Below are 23,175 nucleotides of genomic sequence, written 5' to 3'. Positions count from 1 at the left end.
ACTAGCAATAAGTAACAATTCTGCCTGGCCTGCAGGAGAAAGTATCTCCGGGTCAAATGTGACATCATGTATGTAATCTGAAAATAAATCTGAACTTTGAACACGCTCCTTCAAGGAGAGTGGCACAGTTGGTGTAGCGGTTAGTGCAACACCTTTACAGCACCAGTAATTGGGACAGGGGTTGAATCCTGCGCTGTCTATAAAGAGTTTGTACATTCTCCTGTGTCTGCGTGAGATTTCTCCAGGGGCTCCAGTTTCCTCCCACCGTTCGCAACCTACCGGGAGTGTAGGTTACTTGGATGTAAATTGGGCCGAAATGTATGTCTAAATTTTTTTTTTAATGTTAAAATTTAAAAAGTTAAATGAATTTTTAAAGAGGTTACATTTTCCTTTGGTTTTCTCAGGCTTTTTCTGCAAATGTCTAATCATTCCATCATTCAAAAAAATCTATCACAGTGGGTCAATTTTTCTTGAATGATTTAAGAAGCAGATTTGACCAACACAGTGTTATTTGTAAATTGATCAGCACATCTTAGAGTCTTAGAGAGACAAAACATGGAAACAGACCACTTGGCACGTCATGTCCATGCTGACCAGCAACAACCAAATTAGAGAAATCTTACTTATTATAATTTTCTCCACATTCTAATCTGCAGGAGGGAGGGCATCAGGTTTCTGGATCATTGGGCTCTCTTCCAGGGAAATGGGACCTGTTCTGACCAGTCAACAAGTATTGGAGGAGCAAATCTGTAGAGAGATAGCAGACAGCTACAGGAAACCCAAGGTGAAAGTAGGAGATTTTAACTGTCCACTTATTGATTGGGAATACCATACTCTAAAACATCTGAATGGCTTAGAGTTTGTTAAATGTATTCAGAAAAGTTTTCCAAATCGATATAACTAGAGAGAGTGCAATACTGGATCTCATATTAGGGAGCGAGACAGGACAGGTGACAGACGTATGTGTAGTATGTGATTAAATTGCCATTAGTTTTGTTAATTATGGAGAAAGATAGGTCTGGGCCTTGGGTTAAGATTCTATATTGGAGAAAGACCAATTTTAAGGAAATGAGAAAAGATCTAGAATGCGTGGATTGGGATAAGTTGTTTTCTGGCAAGGATGTGCAAGGTAAGTGGAAGACATTCAATGGTGAAATTTTGAGCGTATAGAGTTTGTATGTTCCTGTAAGGATTAAAGGCAAATTAACAGACAGAGGAAATCTTGGTTTCGAGGGATATTAGGGATCTAGTTTGGAAGAAGAGAGGGGAGTATAGCAGGTACTGTAATAGGCAACCCAGAGCAAACGAGGTACTTAAGGAGTATTAAAAAATGCAAGAAAAAAACTCAATAAAGAAATCAGAAAGGCTAAAAGAAGACATGAGGTTGCTTTGGCAGACAATGTGAAAGAAAATCCTAAGGGTTTCTACAGGTATATTAAGAACAAAAGGTTAGTAAGGGACAAAATTGGTCCCCTTGAAGATCACTGGTTTGCTTTGTGTGGAGCCAAAAGAGATGGGAGAGATCTTAAATGGGTTTTTTGCATCAGTATTTACTCAGGAAACTGGCACAGAGTCATGGGAAGTAAGGAAAAAAAAGCGATGAGGTCTCAGAACCTATACAGATTAAAGAGGAGAGGTGCTTGCTGTCCTAAAGCAAATAAGGATGGATAAATCCCTAGGGCCTGACAAGTTGTTCTCTTGGATGTTGAGGGAGGCTAGTGTAAAAATTTCAGGAGGCCTGGCATAAATAATTAAAATGTTCTTAGGTGTTGTGCAGGGGGACTGGAGGGTAGCTCATGTTATTCCATTGTTTAAAAAAGACTCCAAAAGTAACTCAGGAAATTATAAGCCATGAGCCTGACATTAGTAGTAGGTAAATTATTGAAAGGTGTTCTAAGAGATCAGATAGACAAGTGTTTGGCTAGCCATGGACTGATTAGGGATAGTCAATGTGGTTTTGTGCCTGGTAGGTCATTTTTAACTGTTCTGCTAGTTTTTTGAGGAGGTCACTGGGAAAGTTGATGAAGAAAAGGTTGTAAATATTGTCTACATGGACAATTTGACAAGGCCCCACATGGGAGCTTAGGAAGGTTCAGATGCTCGGTATTCATGGTGAGGTAGTAAACTGGATTTGACATTGGCTTTACAGGAGAAGCAAGAGAGAAGTGGTAGATGACTGCTTCTCAGACTGGAGATCTGTGACTAATGGTGTGCCTCAGGGATTGATGCTGGGGCCATTATTGTTTGTCATCTATATCAATGATCGGGATGATAATGTGGTAAATTAGATCAGCAAGTTTGCAGGTGACACAAAGATTGGAGGCATTGTGGACAGTGAGGAAGGCTTTCAAAACTTGCAGTGGTATCTGGACCAGCTGGAAAAATGAGTTGTAAAATGGCAGGTGAAATTTAATGCAAATGAGTGTAAGGTGTTGCATTTTGGAAAGACAAACCAAGAAAGGACATACATGGTAAATGATTGGGCACTGAGGAGTGAATTAGACAGAGGAATCTGGGGATACAGATACATAATTCCTTGAGAGTGGTGTTGCAGGTAGATAGGGTTTAAAGAGATCTTTTGGCATATTGGCTTTCATAAATCAAAGTATTGAGTACAGGTACATGATCCTTTATCTGGACATCTAAAATCCGGAAAGCTCCAAAATCTGGAAAGCTCCAAAATCCGGTAAGTGAGGAGAGAGGCGGCTGGGCGACTGGAAAGGGGTGGGGATAGATACGGCAGCACAATTTGGGTGAGCTTTCCGAAATCTGGAAAAATCCAAAATTCTCCCAAAGGTTCCGGATAAAGGATCATGTACCTGTATAGTCGTTGGGATATTATGTTAAAGTTGTATAAGACATTGGTGAGACACAATTTGGAGTATTGTGTGCAGTTTTGGTCACCTAACTACAAAGATATCAATAAGTTTGAAAGAGTGCAGAGAAGATTTACCAGGACGTTGCCTGGACTTGGATGTTTCACTTCTTGTGGCATTATTGCTTTTTCCAATCTTCCTCCTACTCTCAATACCTCATTTACCAGAATAGGATGTAGCTTGTAAATACGACTTGTTTTTGTAACATTCAGATTCTTCTTCAATTTTGATATCTCATTATCAAATGCCTTTTTCTGATAAAAACAAATTATCTCCAATATTGACCAACTCATTAACTGTTAGGTAACAGCTCTTTCGAGTCTTCAGATTCTCTCTCTTGATATGATTTAAAAGCATAGTTTTTAACCTAAGAATCCACGCTACAGCCTTTTTCGAATGAAACATGAAGAGTGATAGCAAATTAATTGAGTGATCGGATCATTTTTCACAGTGTTTTGGTTTTCAGGATCCTCCACTGAAATTTCCTTTAACTCTTCTGGATTTTGAGGCCAATCTTCTTGAGATCGTCAAAGAAATTGAGGACTGGGTACCCATGTGTTGGTTTTTTTCAGAAAAGATTTAACTTTTGATCCTCATGAAGACATATCACATGGATTATCCACTGTTTTAACATATCTCCATTGATTAGCATGCAAAACCTTTTTGATTTCATTAACAGAAGTACGAAATGTCATGGTTTTGTTATTAATGTATTTAAGCACTGATGTACTTACTATCAGTCCAAAACAGAGTCTGCAAACTCCATCTGTAATTTCCTTCTTTACATAGCATCCATTTGGCTGGCCATAGTTGTGGCAGTAAATTCCATTTGAGGTAATGGTGACTGGCTTTAATGGAGCCACTCTGACTTTTCTCATTACAAATCAATAATGTTCTTGCTCTTGGTTATTTTGCAGTACTATATAACTGACAGTACCAAAACCACCTTTGCTTGCGTCAGAAAAGTGGTGTAACTGAGCAAATGTGGCAATTCCTAAGTCTGTTGGTTTCAAACATCTGTTGACTTCAAAATTTTCTAACATTTTGAGACTCTCAATCCAATCCTGTGCGATGGATTCTGATATAGTTTCATCCCATCCAAATTTTCTTCTGCACAATTCTTGCAGAATTTTCCTGGCTACTAGTACTCTCGGTGCCAATATTCCCGATGGATCGTATATCGAACTTACAATTGATAGAATACCTCTTTTTGTTAAAGGCCATTCTTCCAAAACAATCTTGAATGTGAAAACGGCAGATTGAACACACCATTGCATCCCCAGGATTCTTTCAGCAGGTAGAACATCACATTCCAAATCAAGATGTTTTATCTCCATCATCTTTCTGCCTCAGGAATAACAGCCAACACATCTTGATTGTTGCTAATCAATTTCTTAAAGAAGAAACCTCCTGATAAAGATCTATTTATTTTTCTGAAACCACTGAAGTAGGACAATCAACACAAATTATTTCTGATGCTTATAGCTTGAGAACCAAATTGCTCTTTATGTTCAGTATATTTTCTAAGAGCAAAACTTGCACAACTTGGTAATGAAGATGCTCCAAATAGATGAACTGTCATTTGTATTCAATCTTGTCTTTAATCTCCATTAGGCCACCATAACAATCGTAAAATTTCACAATCTTCTGATGGTACTTTTACTTGATAAAACATTGCTTCAATATCTGCAGCAATTACAATAGGCTCTTCACAAAATCTTATCAGAACACCTATTAAAGTACTGGTTAAGTCTGGACCTTGTAGAAGTTGAGAATTCAATGAGACTCCTTGAAAAAATGCTCCACAATCAAATACTATGTGAAGTTTCTTCTTTTGTGAATGTATAACTCCATGATGAGGTAAATACCATTTTTTAACCATCCTTACATTCCATTTATATCTACTGATATCTTTTTTACATAACCCTTGGATATCATGTCCAACATGACATTTGTATATTCCAAATGAAAAGAAGAATTTCTCTTCAAATTCAGCATACGCTGTTTTGCAACTACTTTATTATCTGGCATACAAATTTCCTTTTTCTTCAAAGGTAATGCTCTACAGTAATGACCAACGATATGTTTAATGGAATTTGAAACTAAATCCAGAAACTATTTGTCCTCTTTCAAAGGTTCTTGAATATCTTTGAGACATTCAAGAAAATCTATTTTAAACTGTTATTCTCACAGATCATTAAGTTTCACAACAGAAATTCTGTTGGCATTCACGTTCAACCTGATCATTATTCAATTTTCCTCCTAATGGTCCATTAATCGCCCATCCAAGCAACATTTTCACAGCACAAGGTCCGTCATTTTGACTCCTTGTTACTTCAAGAGGTTCGAGCACTTTTGGTACATCTAATCCAATTAACATCTCAACCTTGGCATCATTCTTAAGTAAGTCCACTGTTTGATATCATCCTAATATGGAATATTTTCCTTATTCACAGGCATAGTCTTCTGAGTATATACACTTGAAAGATTGCAATATTCATTGCTATTCAATCTAGCAATCTCTAAACCTGAAACTATATTAGTTTCAATGTTCCTTTCATTGTTCATTTTCTTCATTAAGATTGGTGATCTTTTTCCATGAAGATTAAGTTTTTTCATTAATTCAACAGTACAAAATGATGCAGTACTTCCTAGATCAAGAAATGTGCAGATCTTCAGTATGAAACTCCCCTTTTTAGATTTAACCTGCACGGGAACTATTGAGAGGGCTTTGTCGCCGGCCCCAGTAAGTCTGTTTGTCTGAACCGAAGCTGAAGCATCCTCTCTGTCTGTGTCTTTAGTTTTGGATTCAGATTGTTTGACTTCCTTCTCACTTTACCTCATGGAGTATGCAGTAACTTGGGATGCTTTAAACTGCATATATCACAACTGAGTCACTTTTTACAAGTTTTGCTGATGTGCCCTTTACACAAGCAGCTAAAAATGGACATCTTTCTAAAGCATGCTTATCTTCGCAATACAAACAGCTTTCCTGAACAGTCTGATCTTCCTTTTCTTATGTTTCCTTGTTCTTTTTGTGTTTGCATCTGACTCAGCAGTAACAAAGGTACTTCCCTTTGGTTTCTGTTGAGATAATGACTTACTTTTTTTTACATCTTTAGGAACTATTGAAGTATTTCCAAATACTCATACAGTGTTAACATGCACATGCCATTCCAAAAAAATTATACAATATTGTCAAAAGTGGCGTCCTTCCTCGAATAATCAAGCTCTGCAACTTTGGTTCTCCATAAATCCTTCAGCTTATAAGTCAAATTGTTTTTAATAATCAACAAATTTGCAAGCAAATTCAGCTCTTGTAAATATACACTACTTCCCATTCATTACAACATCCTCTGAGAAAGAGTGTATATGCTTGTAAAGTCTTTGTGTCCTCTGATTTTATTGCTGACCAAGAAAGAATCTTGTCTACGTGGGTCCTTGCAATTTTATGTTTATCGCCATAATGAGGAAGCAATAATTCTTTTGTCTTTTTTTTAAACCTTGTTCTGGATTCATATATTGGCAATTTTTGACTGGTTTCTTCATCTGTCCTCCAGTACACTGTTCCAGGTAAAACAGACAAGCTTTAGCGTTTTTAGTATTACTTTCAATGTGATGTTCAAAGGATTTTATGAGCGTCAAATATTGAAATGGATCTCCATTAAAAACTAGAATTTCCTTCTTAGGTAAACCATAGGAACCTTGTTACTGTGCTAACATAGCACATATTTCATTTTGTTTTGCTATAAGCGATATAATATTCTCCTGTCCACCATGGCTTGCGACTGGTTGTCTTAAGGTGAATGGAGAAAATGGATCTTGAACTGGTGCCAAAGGTGTAGGACCTTGGGTTGTAAGTGATGGCATTGGTGGAGATCCTTGACTTGCAGCTGGTTCTCCAGCAACATGAAGACACAACAATGGTCGAGTATGATCAACTCACATGGTTAAACTTTTTTTGAAATACCCTCCTTTCGGGAAGGTCCATATATTGTGTGCTCTGGAGACACTGAATGTCGCTAGCTCTTTCCATAGGAATGATCATTGTGCTTTGAGCATTTGCAGTGACCACACATGGTTCCTTTCTCGAGTATATGTGCTTCTTGTGGCTAATCACCCATGGCTCTGCTGGAAGGTTAGGTGATAGCCCTTTGGGTATGTCACTTTGAGTGATAGATCTTGACTCTGTCAAGACACTGAAGGCCTCATTAGCTAGCTTAAAGGCTAGTGTAACTAGAACAGATGAATGAATGTTGAAAAGTCCCATTGGTGCTGTACCAAATGAAATGCTGAAGGTAGTGATTCAATCAGCGGTATCTGTAAATTCCGATGCGAATCCTGATGATAGTATTTCCAAGGTTATAAGCACAGGAAGATCTTCAAAGTCATCTAGAGCAAGGATATCAACTATACATGCTAAGGTGCAAGTAGACTAGGCTACTGTCTGTGCAAAACAACAGTGGTTGGAGAAAAGATATGCTTCAGAGGATAGGGAGGTTCAAATCAGAAATCAGCAACTGAGACAAGAAGCTGAAATGAAGAAACAGCAAGAAGAACAAAACAGATTATGGAATAGAGAAGACTAGAACTTGAGAAACAATGTGTTTCTGTTACTGTATGTAGCTTTAATTTGTTGATAAAACATAAACATTTTGCACAGCTTCACATTAAGACTTTCATAATGATGAATAACAATTTACATACAAAGGCTTAGATGTACTAGCTTAAAGAAATACATAACAGTATTTAAAGAGACAGGAAATTCAAAGAAAAATTTCTTGTGCTCACACTTTCTTCACAAGTTGTCGAATAACAAGCAAGCCATTAGTCTGGGCAGATATTATGACTTATTATATCATAGTTACTATGGTAACACTACAAACACCAGTCTCTTAGAGCGACAGGCACAAAATTAACTAAGAGTTAAAAGACACATGGTTTTAACCATTATACCTGTGTTTTAGAAACATTGCCTTGCTTCTCTTCAAATCTATCCATTTAGAAACTCGATGTCTTTGAAGCTTGCAACTAGTTTCACAGTCACTTCAAATCCTGCAGACGGGTTATTAAATCTGTTCTCTTAAAGAAGCAGTCCCACACAAATAAAATGAACTGAAATATGGGAGAACATCACACTGCCAATCAGCCAATGCAACACCCATGCTTGTATTCTTCCTGTTATATCATGGGCTCATCTTATTAAGTAGCCTCATGTGCTGCACCTTGTCAAAGACCTTCTAAAAATCAAATACACCACAGACTGCGTCTCCTTTACCTAGCGTACTTGTCAATTCTTCAAAGAATTCCTATTGGTTTCTTAAGCAAGATTTTCCTTTAAGGAAACCTTGTTGGCTTTGACCTACATTGTCAAGTGCATCCAATTACTCAGTAATCTCACCTTGACAATCGACTAACTTCTTCCCAACCACAGACATCAGACTGACCAGTCTATAATTTCCTTTCTGCTGCCTCCCTCTCTTCTTGAATAGCGGGGTGACATTTGCTTTTTTCAAGTCCTCTGGGACCTACCACAATAGTTTATTGTCCCGAAAGATCATTACAAGTGCCTTCACAATGTCTACTGTAACTTTGTCAAAACCTGAATGTGCAATCTAGCTAGTCTGGGAGGCTTACCACCCTTAAACTATTCAGGTTTCTGAGCACCTTCTCCCTTGAAATAGTAACCCCTCTTACTTCCTGAAACCTTTTGACATCTGGCACACTGCCAATGAGCTCCACAGTAAAGATTGAACCAAAATATTTATTTAGGTTCTCTGCCATCTCCTTGTCTCCCATTATTATTTATCCAACACAATTTTCAAGTTGTCCTATATCTTCTCTCACTTCCATTTTACTCTTTATATACTAAGAAGTTTTTTGTATCCTGCATTTATTTGCTAGCTTACTTTCATACTTCATCTTTTCCCTCCTACATTCACAGATCGGCAGGAAGAAGAGAGTTGGAATACAGAGATTACATTCTGGTTGACTCCCTGTTGCTAGTGGTGTTCCTCAAGGGTTGGTATTGGGACACTGCTTTTATGTTGTATATTAACTATTTAGATTAATGAATGACTTTGTTAGTTCTTTAGTTACCTTCTACAATTGTTTTAAAATTTCTTAATCCTCCATCTTCCCATTAATTTCTGATTTCTTGTATGGCATCTCCTTTACTTTCACATTGGCTTTGAATTCCCTTGTCAACCACACTTGTGACATTTTTCCATTTGAATATTTCCTCTTTTTTGATATGTATTTATCCTGCACCTTCCTCGTTTCTTGCAGAAACACCATCCACTGCTGCTCTGACATCTTCCCTAGTCATACTCCCTTCCAATAATCTTTGGTCAGTTCCTCTCTCTTCTTGCCGCTGTAATTCCCTTTATTACACTGAAATACTGACAGATCTGACTTCAGTTTCTCCTTGTTAAATTTCAAGTTGAATTCATTCATATGGTGATCACTTCCACTTAATAGTTCCTTTACTCTGAGGTCTCTGGTGCATAACCCAACACCAAATCCAGTACAGCCGATCCTGCTAATGGGCACATCAACAAACTATACTTAAAAGCCAGCTCGTAGGCTTTCTACAAATTTTCTCTTTTGAAATCTAGTCCCAACCTAGTTTTCCAAATCTATTTGTATGTTAAAATCCTCATGATTACCATAACATTGCCCTTCTGACACCTTTTTTTTATTTGCTGTTATAATTTGTTGTCCACATCCCAGCTACTGTTTGGAAGTCTGTATATAACAGCCAACAGTCTTTTTACCCTTGGCTTTTCTCAACTTAACCACAATGATTCCATATATTCTGATCCTATGTCATCTCTTTCTAATGATTTAATGTTATTCCTTATCAACAAAACCATCCAACCCACTCTACTTATGATCCTTTAAACCATATAACAATTATAGCACAGAAACAGGTCAGTTCAGCCCTTCTAGTCCATGCCGAATACCTTCTCCCACCTAGTTCCATTAACCAGCATCCTGCCTATTAACTTCCATATCTCTCTCGTCCTATGCAACTTTTCCTTAAATATTAAAATCGAGCCCACATCTACCACTTTGGCTGGAAGATCATTCAGCACACCCACCACCCTCTGAGTGAAGAAATTCCCCCTCATGTTTTTCCCAATTCAATCTCAGTCCATGTTCTCTTGTTTCAATCTCCCCACTCTCAATGGGATAAAGTCTATCCATATTTACTCTATCTGTCCCCCTCAATTTTAAATACCTCTATCAAATCACCCCTCAATCTTCTATGCTCCAGGGATAAAGTCCTTTGAAGTAAAACCTTTCCCTGTAATTCAAAACCTGAAACACAGGCAACATTCTTGTAAATCTTCTCTGCACTCTCTCTATTTTGTTGATATCCTTCCTATAATTCGACAACCAAAACTGCACACAATATTCCAAATTTGGCTTTACTAATGCCTTATACAACTTCAACATGACATCCCAACTCCTGTACTCAATACTCTGATTTATGAAGGCCAACATACCAAAAGCTTTCTTCACCACCCTGTCAACATGTGACTCAATTTTCAGGTAATTATAATATCTGAATTCCTAAATCCCTTTGTTCTACTGCACTCCTCAATTGTCGACCATTTAATATGTATGACCTTTGCTAATTATTCCTGCCAAAATGTAGGACCTCACACTTATCAATATTAAACTCCATCTGCCATTTTTCTGCCCACTCTTCTAACAGGCCTATATCCTACTGCAAGCCTTGAAAACATTCCGCACTGTCCACAAAACCAATCTTAGTATCATCTGCATACTTACTAATCCAATTTACCATCCTATCATCCAGATCATTAATATGGACAACAATGGACCCAGTACTGATCCCTGAGGCACTCCACTAGTCACCGGCCTCCAATGTGATGAACAATTTTTCACCACTACTCAATGGACTCTCATTGTTGAATCCACTTCACTACCTCAATATTAATACCTAATGATTGAACCTTCCTAACTAACCTCTTATGCAGATCCTTGTCAAAGGCCTTACTAAAGCCCATATAAATATCCACAGCCTTCCTTTCATGAACCTTCTTAGCAACCTCCTCAAAGAATTCTATAAGATTTATTAAACATGATCTACCATGCCAAAAACCATGTTGACTACTCCTAATCAGTCCCGATCTATCCAAATAATTGTACATTTCATCGCTAAGAACACTCTCCATTAATTTACCTACATCAGACTCACAGGCCTCTAATTACCCGGTTTACTTTTAGAGCCTGTTTTTTAAAACAGTGGAATAAGATGAGCTACCCTGTGATCCTCTGTCACCTTCCCCATGGCAAATAACATTTTAAATATTTTGATACACTGTGTATCTTTGCACATTCAGCTCCCAATGACATCCATCCTTCAGCCACGACTCTGTGATGGCCACAACATCATACCTGCCAATTTGCCACTGTACTACATCCACTTTATTTCTTATGCTGCACCTTTTATACAATACCTTTAGCCTGTATTTGTTGTATTTTTTTTTACTGTGTCCCTGTGGCATTGCAACCCATCCTAATGGCTGCAATTTTCTCCTAACTTCTTGTCCTTCCACACAAATGTCCAACCAGCTCTCCCTACTTCACCATCAACTGCCTCTTCACTTTGGTTCCCACCCCCCCCCCCCCCGCCTATCTAGTTTAACCCCACCCCGCCACCCCCAACAGCATTAGCAAACCTCCCTGCCAGGATATTGGTTCCACTCCAATTCAAGTGCAACCCATCCCACTTGTAAAGGTAACCCCTTCCCCAAATAATATTCCAATGATTCAAGAACTTGAAACCATGTCCCCTGCACCATCTCTTCAGCATTCATTTGTCTACAGTATCTTCCTTTTCTGACCTTCCCTTGTCGTGAAGTAATTTAGAGATCACCACCTTGAACGTCCTGCTCTTCAGCTTCTTTCCTACCTCCCTAAACTAACTTTGCAGGACCACTATCCCACTCTTGCCCATATCATCGGCACCAATATGTTCCACAACCTCTGAATGCTCACTCTCCCCTTTAAGAACATTCTGCACCTGCTCAGAAACATCCTGGACCCAAGAACCCAGGAGTCAACACTATCCTGGAGTCTCTTTTGCAGCCACACTATCTCCTATATGTTCCCCTGACTATGACGATCACTTGACCCAATTTCACCCTTCCCTTCTAAGACTCAGAGTCAACCATGATGCTATTGGTCTGGCTACTGCCATGCCCAGATAGGTCATCCACCTTTGCCTCCTTGATGAATCCTTTCGTGGTTGTCCTTACCTTACCTCAACCCTCTGCACCGAGGCCCCCACCCTCGCCCTCGCACCACCACTACCTCCACCTCTGATCACTAAAGCCTCAGAGTCCCACTCTACACTTGGTTGCTCCACAATGGCCACTGAGCTTCCTTCCTTTTATTGGCTAGAGCTAATTAGCCAATGGAGAAATTTTAAGCACCTACCTTTCCCAGGGTCTTTTAAATCTCTTCCTCTCACTCACAGTCCCGCTCTCGCAGCCCCAATGAGATTTAAACAAGCACCTATCTTTCCCAAGGCTTTTTGAAATGATTCTCCTCTCATTCACAATATGATCGACGGCTACTTTTATTTATTGCCACACATGAGCTACTGGGCATGCTCAGAAAAATACACCATGTTATAAGCAAGGGTATTAATGTCAGAAAGAGGAAGTGCAGTGCAGGCAAAAGGAAGTATACAAATGTAGCACAAAAATAAAATTACAATTTTACAATGGTTGTTAACAAGGGAAAGGTTTGGCTGCAGTACACTCTTGGCCATGGTGCACCTAATTTTTAATGTCCACCAGAGCGAGAAGGAAAAGGACACCTCAAAGAGAGAGCACCCTTGAGGGAGCCATGATTGCTCAGTAATGGGGAGTTCCCTTGTATCTAGGCCTTCAACTCTTTGAAGTGGGACATGAGTTTACAATTCACTGATTCAGGGAAAAAAGGCATTATGTCTGGTGAGAATAGATTACTGAAAAAAGTCAGATTTGATAGAAAATTGAATATAAATTGCTTTAAAAAAAATACCACAAGCTCCCTTAATCACCTTAAAACCCTATAAATTAATTTATTAGAAAAGAATCATATTTGTGCTGTTTGTTCTTTTCAGGATTAACACAGAAACTTTTAGCCCAAGAAGAAGCTACTTGACCTGTCGTGTTGATGCCAGATTAACATTATCATTGGGTTAGTTTCACTTCCCAACCATAGAACACTGCAGCAGAGAAAACAATCCCTTCTAGTCCCATTGACCTACTCCCATTCCAAAACTCTCCAGATCTCTCTCATCCATGCATCTATCCAATCTATTCTTAAAACTCAAGATCGAGCCCACATTCACCACATCAGATGGCAGCCCATTCCACTCTCTGAGTGAAGAACTTTCCCCTAATATTCCCCCATATACTTCCCCTTTCAGTTTAAAACTATGACCTCTCACATTTATCTCCCCCAATCTAAGTGGAAAAAGCCTACTCTCATTCACTCTGTCTATACCTCTCATAATCTTGTAAACCTCTATCAAATCTCCTCTCATTCTTCTTTGCTCTAATGAACAAAGACCTAATTTGTTTAATCTTTCCCTGTAATTCATCTCTTGAATACCCAGCAAAATCCTAGTAAATCTTCTCTGCACTCTTTCAATGTTATTGATATCCTTCCTGTAGTTACGTGACCAGAATTGCAAATTTGGCCTCACTAATGTTTTAAATAACTTCAACATAACATCCCAACTCCTATACTCAAACTTGATTTAAAAAAAGCTAACATGCCAAAAGCTTTCTTTACAAACCTGTCAACCTGTGATGCCACCTTCAGGGAACAATCTATCTGTATTCCCATATCTCTTCGCTCCTCCACACGTCTCAGTGCCCTACCATTTACTGTGCATGACCTACCTTGGTTTTCCTTTCCAAAGTGCATCACCTCACACTTGTCTGCTTTAAACTCCATCTGCCATTTTTTGGCCCATTCTCCGAGTGATCCAGATCCCTCTGAAAGCTTTGAAAATCTTCCTTGCTATCCATAATGCCTCCTATCTTTAGCATCTTCCATATGAGCACCTTGTCCCAGTAATTGATGACCAATCTACTGGTTAAGGGTCCAGTGTGAAAGCTCTTTAATTGGCATGTAGGCATCATCAGACACCAGGGATGATAATATCTAGGTAGGTAGTATCATCCTCGGCGTCTGATGATTCCTTCGTGCCGATTAGCCCAGAGTAAAAGAAACCAAGGGTATCCTTGGATAAAGTCTTTTTCTTTGGCTTGGCTTCGCGGACGAAGATTTATGGAGGGGGTAAAAAGTCCACGTCAGCTGCAGGCTCGTTTGTGGCTGACAAGTCCGATGCGGGACAGGCAGACACGGTTGCAGCGGTTGCAGGGGAAAATTGGTTGGTTGGGGTTGGGTGTTGGGTTTTTCCTCCTTTGCCTTTTGCCTAGGATAAAGTAGTGACACGTTAATTACATTTTTGTGTAAGTGAAGGAACATGAAGGAAACAATTTATTAAAAAGGTATAAATTTTGCCAACCTACATAAAAATGCCTAAAGGACTGTGGGAAAGTCACAGTGCGAGAGAGAGATGGCGGATCTGCCATGCCAGAATTCCATGTGGCAGAGAAACCCCTCCATGAGTGTTCCGTACATAAGCCCTTTCTCTGCCGCACGGAATTCTGGGAGAGCAAGACTGCCATCGCTCATTCCCACGGTCTTTATAATTTGTGTGCTATTGCCACTATTGCTGCTAGGACTTTCCCACAGTCTTTATAAATTGTGCGGCTATGTGTTTTATACAACTTTCCCATGGTCTTTTATAAATTTATAAAGGTTTATATTGGTCGGCACAACAACCAGTCCTGAAGGCCACATACTGTGCTGTACTAATTATGTTATAATTAGGCATGATAAATTTTGTTTAAATACAAGATCATATTACAGTGATCAGGATTTAGGGCAGGTCCACCATCACTCAATGCATCACTCAGAACCCCCTATCCCCAGGAATGCCTTGTGATGAGTGTGAAAGGAAACAGAGAACCGGTTAGCAGTGGCCCAGTATATAAGGCAAAAATGGCTTCCTTAACTGGTTCACTGAATGGCCAATCTACTGGTTAGCCAGTGTGAAAAGGGATCTTGTGTCATCAACAAACTTGCTGATCCAGTTTACAACGTTATCATCCAGATCATTGATATAGACAACAAACAACAATAGTCCTAACACAGATCCCTGAGGCACATCACTAGTCACAAGCCTGCAGTCTGAGAAGCCCAACCATCTACTACCATTCTGTTTTCTTCCACACAGCTCATTTCAAATATAGTATAAAACTTTTCCATGTGTCTTAACCTTCTGAACTACATCCCACGTGGGACCTTGTCAAAGGCTTTACTAAAGTCCATATAGACAACATCCACAGCCTTTCCTTCATCTACCTTATTGATAGCCTCCTTGAAAAGATCTGTTAAACACAACCTATCACACACAAAGCTATGCTACTGTCCTTAATCAGCCCATAGCTGCCCAAATACCTATATATCCTATCTCTCAGAGCTCCTTTCAATGATTTACCTATCACTGGCATCAGGCTCACCAGCCTATTATTACCTGGTTTCTTTTTGGAGCCTTTTTTAAACAATGGGACCACACAAGGTGCCCTCCAATCCTTTGGCATCTTACCATGGCTAGGGACATTTTGAATATATCTGCCAGGGCCACTGCAATTTCTACACTAGTCTCCCTCAAGGTCCAAGGTAATATCATATCAAGCCATGGGAATTAATCTACCTTCATTTGGTGAAAGGCAGCAAGCACTTCCTCCTCCTTAATCTCCACATGTTCCATGACATTTCTGTTTGTTTCCCTTCCTTCCTTATGCACTAAGCCAGTTTCCTGAGTAAATACTGATGCAAAAAAATCTGTAAAGATCTCCCCCGTTACTTGATTCTCCACTCATAGTTGACCGCACTGATCCTCTAGGGCACACGTGTCAAACTCAGGCCTGCGGGCCAAATTTGGCCCGTGATATAATTATATTTGGCCAGCAAGATCATATCAAATATGTATTAGAGCTGGCTCGCTGGCCGCCGTGCCAATATCGCGAATGCTCAGCTAATACTACAAATCCCAGAATGCTTTGCAAATGCTTTGGCGCCAGCCCGTCAGCCCGCTAATCGCCCCCATCTCCTCTGTTTTCTTTCATTAGCATCTGCGACCTGTCGCCGAACTCACACGTAATAAACCCCTTACGAAAAATGGCTAAATGAAAGACAGAAAACACGACCTTTCAAGACAGGTGGGAGACAGACTATATGTTCATCATTTTAAAAGACAAACCTGTTTATCCTTGAAGCAAGTTGTTATTTTTTTGACTTGTTGGCTTGTGGAAAAAAAACATTTAAAAGGAGCTTAAAGGCTATAGAGAAATATTATTTATTGAATATTTTATTTCTCATTTGTTAATGCTTCTTCTGGAAAGAGTTTAACCAAAATTATTATTAAACATTTATTTTAATAAGAAAAAGTTTAACATTATATATGTTGAAAGAGAAAACATGCAGATGTTGTTGAAAATTTTCAACTTAGTCCAAGTTTTTAATTAGTTATAATTAGGCATGATAAATTTTGTTTGACACCCCTGCTCTAGGGGATTAATCTTTTCCCTTACTATCTTTTTATCCTTGTAGAAACTCTTTGGGTTTACCTTGACATTATCTGTCAAAGCAACCTCATATCATCTTTTTGCCTTCCTGATTTCCTTCTTGAGTATTTTTCTTGCATTTGCTGTATTCTTCTAGTCCCTCATTTGCTCTTTGTTACCTATACTTGCTCTACACCTCCCTCTCCTTCTTAACAAGATCGCCAATATCCCTTGACAGTCAGGGTTCCCTTTGCCTATTAAATTTGCCTTTATTCCAAACAGGAACATGCAAACTCTGCACTCTCAAAATTGCACCTTTGAAGGCCATCCACTTATTCAACACAGCCTTGCTAGAAAAAAAAATCCCAATCCATTCTTGGTAGATTCCTTCTCATTTCCACAAAATTTGCCTTCCTTCAATTTAGAATCAAAACTCGAGGACCAGACTTAACCTTTTCCATAATTAATTTGAAGCTAAAATATTCGCTTACACATACATCTGTCACCTGACCTGTCTCATTCCCTAACAGGAGATCAAGTACTGCATCTTCTCTTGTTGGAACCTCTATATATTGACATAAAACTTTCCTGAATACATATCACAAATTCTAAGCCATCCAGTCCTTTCACAGTATGGGAGTCCCAGTCAATATTTGGAAAGTTAAAATCTCCAACCATCACATCCTTACATCAGTCTGCTAACTTTCGAAAGATTTGTTCCTCCATTTCTCTCTGACTATTGGGCGGTCTATCAGTGTGGTCACACCTTTCCCATTCCTCAACTCCACCCATATGGCCGCTAGACAAACCCTCCTGGCTGTCCTGACTTCGCAGAGCAGAGTTATTTTCCCTGACTAGCAATGCCACTCCTCCTCCTTTCATCTCTCCCCCTCTATCGGATCTGAAGCAAGGTTAATATTAGGTTAATCCCATTTCCCAACCCTTGGTACAAAGTCTCTTTGGTCCTTGTTTCCAATTGCTGGAACAAATAATATAAAGCTGGGTTTCTGCTTCTGCAAGATGACATCCTTCAGTTACCTTTCCCACTTTCAGTGGTGTGATTCAGTGCACTAGCGTGTGGGTTTCTTGTCATGTGCATAGCTGGAAATAAAAAGGAGATATCACCTCCAACAAATGAAGTTATCATTTGCATAAGGTGAAGCCAAGAAATTCTTTGAGATCTGTAAACCTCTTGCATGCACAAATCAGTCCCTTTCTGGAATGTGAGGAGGAGCAAGAGAACTATTTGGATCATGCTTTTGTTTCCATATTGCATTGTTGACGGGATTCCATTATGCATAGATTCCCCTTTGATGATTGCAATCAAAGCACTAACCGAGTGCCGGTCCATGTCATGTGTACATTCCAGGGGAGAAGGTGGCTAATTCATTGACAGGCACAAGTATTTTTTTCAACTTCAAATGCTCCACATAGTTTTTTTTTGTGTCGGCCAGGTACATCTGTTGTCAATCAAGATTGAAGAATCTTGCAGAGCGTGCTGGGTCGGTCTTATTGATGTTCACAGTCAATTCCTGCAAAGCTTCTCATATTTTCTCATGACACAGTAGGAAGCCATTTGACCTATTGAGTCAACGCCAACTCTCAGAACAATCCCAACAGTCCCATTCCCCAGTTATGTCCCTGTATCTATTCACCCTTTTATTCTGAATATTTTATTTTTGAGAATTTTCAACCAACATGCAGTCAAAATGAAGAATAATCAAAAAGAAAAAAATATCAATAATATTAACAAAATACGATCTGCACATCAATATTAAAGAAAGTGAGGGTAAAAAGTCAGCGTGATTTATTATAAAGAAAGATAAATTCCAATAATACTACATAAAATACAAATACAATGTCCATGTTGAACCAAAGGGAGAAAAGATAATAGAAAGATAGAGAGAAAGAAGACCAATAAGAGGAACCTTCCCAACACCCCCCCCAGAAAAGAAAGAAAGAAAAAGTAAGAATAAGAAAGAAAAATACTCCAATTCCCTCTCCTCAAATCTCCTACCATCCTCCTACACGATGGCAATTTCCATTTGCTAATTAATTGACCACTAAGTGTTTAGTATGTGAGTGAAAACTGGAGGCACTCAGAAGAAAGCTACGCAGTCACAGGAAGAACTCGCCAATGTCCACTGAGAGCAACCGGGTCAGAATCAATCCAAGGTAGAGAAACTGCCCACGTGAACTTCCTGCAGCACCTACAGACAGCACGAAGAAAGAGCGTACCAGATACCTTTACAGTTACACCAAGGCAGCCAACAGCTGATATAGCAAAGGGATTTCCTCATGTCAAAGAAGCCTGCAAATGCCAGTACCATTAACTGTGGTATAGTGGCATCAGAGCCCTATCCCTGCCACTGAAATTTATCCCAGCTGATTCACAAACAGTGATGTTCTATTAAGTGTTGAGCAAACAATGAGATGCCAGAGGAACTCAGCAGGTCAGACAGCATCCATGGTTAGAAATGGTCAGTCAACATTTTGGATTAGAACCCTTTATGAGAAGATGGTAAAACGGAGATGATAGCACATATAGAAAAGAGGAAAGAAGCTGAGTGAGGGACCAAGGTAATAGGATATAGGAAGGAGGTGTGAGTGTAGTAGGTTGAGGATATAGGAAGGAGGTGTGAGTGTAGTAGGTTGAGGAATAAATATTATGCAGGGGACAACTCTTCTGTGAATTTCATGTGCCATAGGATTATAATTGCTGGGGACCCTTGGTTTAGATTAGACCTTTGGAACTGGAACTGAGAGGCCAATATTCGAGCTTACGCAGTGAATCTTAAAGCCGCAATCATCTGACTCAGGCTGAATTCACACCTGACACATTTCTTGCTTGAACATTCCACCATTCAATAAGATCATGGCTGATCTGACCAAGCACTCAGTTCCATTTACCTGCCTGTATCCGATAATGATAAAGATCATAAAGTACATATGCACCATCATTTTTACTTGCTATAGTGTGTGCTTTCAGTTAAAAAAAGTACTATAGTTAAAATTATACCCGTATGAAAATAGATAATACATATAAAATATAAATATTAACAGCTATAGTTAATGAAGAAAAAAGGCAGGTCTTTTTGTGGTCCTGGTGCAGTTTATGGTTTGGATAGGAAGAAAAGGTTCAGGAGCCCGATAACCATTGGGGGAAAAAAAAACCTTGAACTTAGGGGAACTGAATTTAAGGCTTCTGAACCTTTTTCCCCAAGGTAATAGCAGAATGTAACCATGGTGATGGGAGGGGGGTCCTTTAAAAACTGGATGGGAGGTCGGACCGTGTGATTGACTTTGCTATGTTTGCTTCTTTCAGCAATCTTCTGCATTCATGGGCATACAAATTAAGAAACCAGGACATAATGTAACCAGATAGTATACTTTCCGCAGTACACCTGCAGAAATTTGATTGAGTATTCAGGTTCAAGTTTTCGATCATCTGACTGTACATATACAACCAGATGAAACAGCAATGCCAACTCTTCTCAGACTTCATAGAAAGAGAGTCATTGGTTTGCCTCTTCATGGGCAGTGGATTTGTGGAGTCTTTGCTATTCCTACTATTACCGAATGAGTTTCGACCGTGAAACAACATCATGGGCTGAAGGGCCTTTACTGACCTGTAATGTTCTATATTCTATGTCTGGGTTGATAGTTTAAATGCTCACTGTCAATTATCCCCAGTGTATGGATGTGAGGCAGAATCTGAGGGAAGTCAATTAAAAAGTTGGGGGCATAAAATAGGATCAGGTTTGATGAGGATTTGGTGGACTGGAAGTCTGTTTCTGTATGTCCATGGTCTGCCTCCTCCCTATCTCTGCAAACTCTTTAAGCCATACAACCTGCTGAGAAGTCTGCATTCCTCTCATTCTTCTGGTGCATTTCCAAATTTAATCGCTCCATAATTGGCAGCCATACGATCAGCTGCCACAATCTGTTTCTTAGGAATTCCTTCCTTAAATCTCTCGAGCTCATTTCCACTTTTGCCCTCATTTTGCCACTTATAAAAGAAAGCTGTCTCTTTGATAAAGCCTTTGGTTATCTGTGCAATAGTAAAATACCTTACTGGTTCTGATGAGAGGTGGTCAACTGGAAATTTGAAATCTTTTTTCTCTCTCTTATAGAGTCATCTTCAATTTTTCTGTATCTACTTTTAACATGAATGGGAACTCTGGCAGGTCATGGGCCTCAAACCGTGCATCTTGGCGCCTCACAGTTTGGCGGGCAGCAACCTCCTTTGAAGAAGACCGCAGAGCCCACCTCACTGACAAAAGGCAAAGGAGGAAAAACCCAACACCCAACCCCAACCAACCAATTTTCCCTTGCAACTGCTGCAATCGTGTCTGCCTGTCCCGCATCGGACTTGTCAGCCACAAACGAGCCTGCAGCTGATGTGGACTTTTTACCCCCTCCATAAATCTTCGTCCACGAAGCCAAGCCAAAGAAGACATATAACTTCAGCGGAACAGTACCTCTCACATCTACTTTTCTTGCTGATCACCAGACAGTGAGCTCGTCTGAAATTAGCCAGGTTATATTGAGTGACCATCATGCTGGCAGCAGTCAGCTTGGCTGTTTTCTTTCATTACATTTGTCAAGCAGTGGGTACTGCTGGCAACTATCATCTTTTCATGGAGCATTAAGAATGGGCAGTTCCAAAAGACATGGAGCCCATTTGTGGACAATTATCATAATCTCAAGATTGAGTTTTGTTCTGGAATTTTGGCGCTGTGTTCTCCCTTTCCAAGTTGGTGTCACTTGATTCATACAAGACAATTTTCAACCTTGCTTCGAGGAAGGGGTTTGGACATTTTTTTCTCTCCTTTTTCATTCTTTTTGTTGTTAAATTTTACTTCATCGCTGTGATTGTGTTCTGGTTTTCCTTATGATGACGATATTTGTAATTTTTTAAAATCTTGTTTAATTGTTTATACTGTAAAATATTAATAAAAATATTTTATAAAGGATGAATGGGCAATTAACACTCTTGAACTGCTGTAGTCCATCAAGTGTCCTTCAAAAGTGCTGTTGGAAAGGGACTTCCCAGTTTAGACAGACATGCCTATCCAAGTCACATGGAGGGGAACCTGTGGGTGGTGGTGTTCCCGTGCACCTGCTGCTCTCATGCTTCTTTGGTGATTGCAGCTGGAGGTTTCACCATTGCTGTCAGAGTGACTGACCAGGTAACTTCCATGCCTTTGTTCACTGCCCCACTGTGCACAAGTGCTGCTGGGAATGAACATTGAGGATGCACACTTGGTTCTTTACCTTGTATGATGCCAGACTTCTAGAGAGCTGTTGGAGCTGCACCCATGGAGACAAGAGGGGAATATTCCATCATATTTTTAGTTGTTCTATGCGGCTGGAGGACCTGTTTTTGTGTGTCAGGAGAGATGAGTCATTCACTGCAAGATTCCCAGCTTCCGATCTGCTTTTCACCACAACTTTCAATGGGTGGTCCTGCTGAATTTCTGGTCAAAGCTGGATGTTGATAGTGGAGAGTTCAGTTGGAGTGATGCCCATTGAACATCAAGGGTAGGTGACTAGATTCCCTTGATGGAAATGGTTATTGCCTGGCAAGTGCTGAATGCATCTGTCACTTCCAATTGATCAGCCCATCCTTGAGCGTTGTATAGACTTACTGCGTGCAGGAACAGTTCAAGGTGTTGTGGAAAGAAATTAACATTATGTTGTTATCAATGGGCATCCACTCCTCCTCCTCCTCCTCCGACCTCACGCAGGAAGTAATGCCTTTGATTATGAACACTCAACAGTGAAATAGAAGGTTCAGAAGAAACTTCTCTTGGAAACTGTGGATGTGGAATTACATCCAAATGAAAGAGGTTGAGGTAAAATATAAGGAAATACAGGAGCAAGAAAGAAATAGACGGTTATGTTCATGGGGTGAAATGAAAAAGAATGCTTTATGTACATCAACAGCAAAAAACAATTCCATTAAAATGGGTTGAGCATGTGCTGTAAATTCTGTGTGATCTTTGCATCTGAGGTATTACTGCATGTAATCATTGTCTGTGCATGTCAGCACAGTCAGTGCGAAGCTCAGGGTTTTATGTGGAAGTGCCTACGATTACAATCACTCACACAGCACTGATGAATGGAAATGCTTTAATCCCTTAGGTAGGGCCACTCCAGCTTGATTTCTCATTGGCAAAATTAGTTCATTGGCACAGCACTCAAGCTCAAAGAAGTTCCTTTCACTTCACATCCACTAAACATATCATTCACATCCAATTAGGCATCAATTAACACAAAGCAGCGGCAAATCTGAAGTGGGAAACTGAGCTAGTTGTTGTATCTGTCCAGTGTTGGACTCCTGCAAATTGTGTGTTGGAAGTGACACTGAATAATTATGTGTCTGGTTCAGGAATAACACTTTGGTGAAGAGGTTAGTATCCACTTTCTTTTTGCTATATTTTCTCGAACTGGTCTCCAGTTGATCACTGTCAAATAATTAAAATAGGTTCAGAACAATGTTCTGAATGGAGTTTGGGATGTATTCTTACATGCAAAGGTTCGATGAACTGTGGGAACAAGGAACATGTATAACAGGAATAACATTTCATTCATTGTCAGTTTTGTTTGGTATTATTGTTACA

Source organism: Narcine bancroftii, chromosome 2, assembly GCF_036971445.1.
Source record: "Narcine bancroftii isolate sNarBan1 chromosome 2, sNarBan1.hap1, whole genome shotgun sequence".
NCBI lineage: Eukaryota > Metazoa > Chordata > Chondrichthyes > Torpediniformes > Narcinidae > Narcine > Narcine bancroftii.
The sequence above is the reverse complement of the archived record's forward strand: the minus strand, read 5'-3'. Positions refer to the sequence as shown.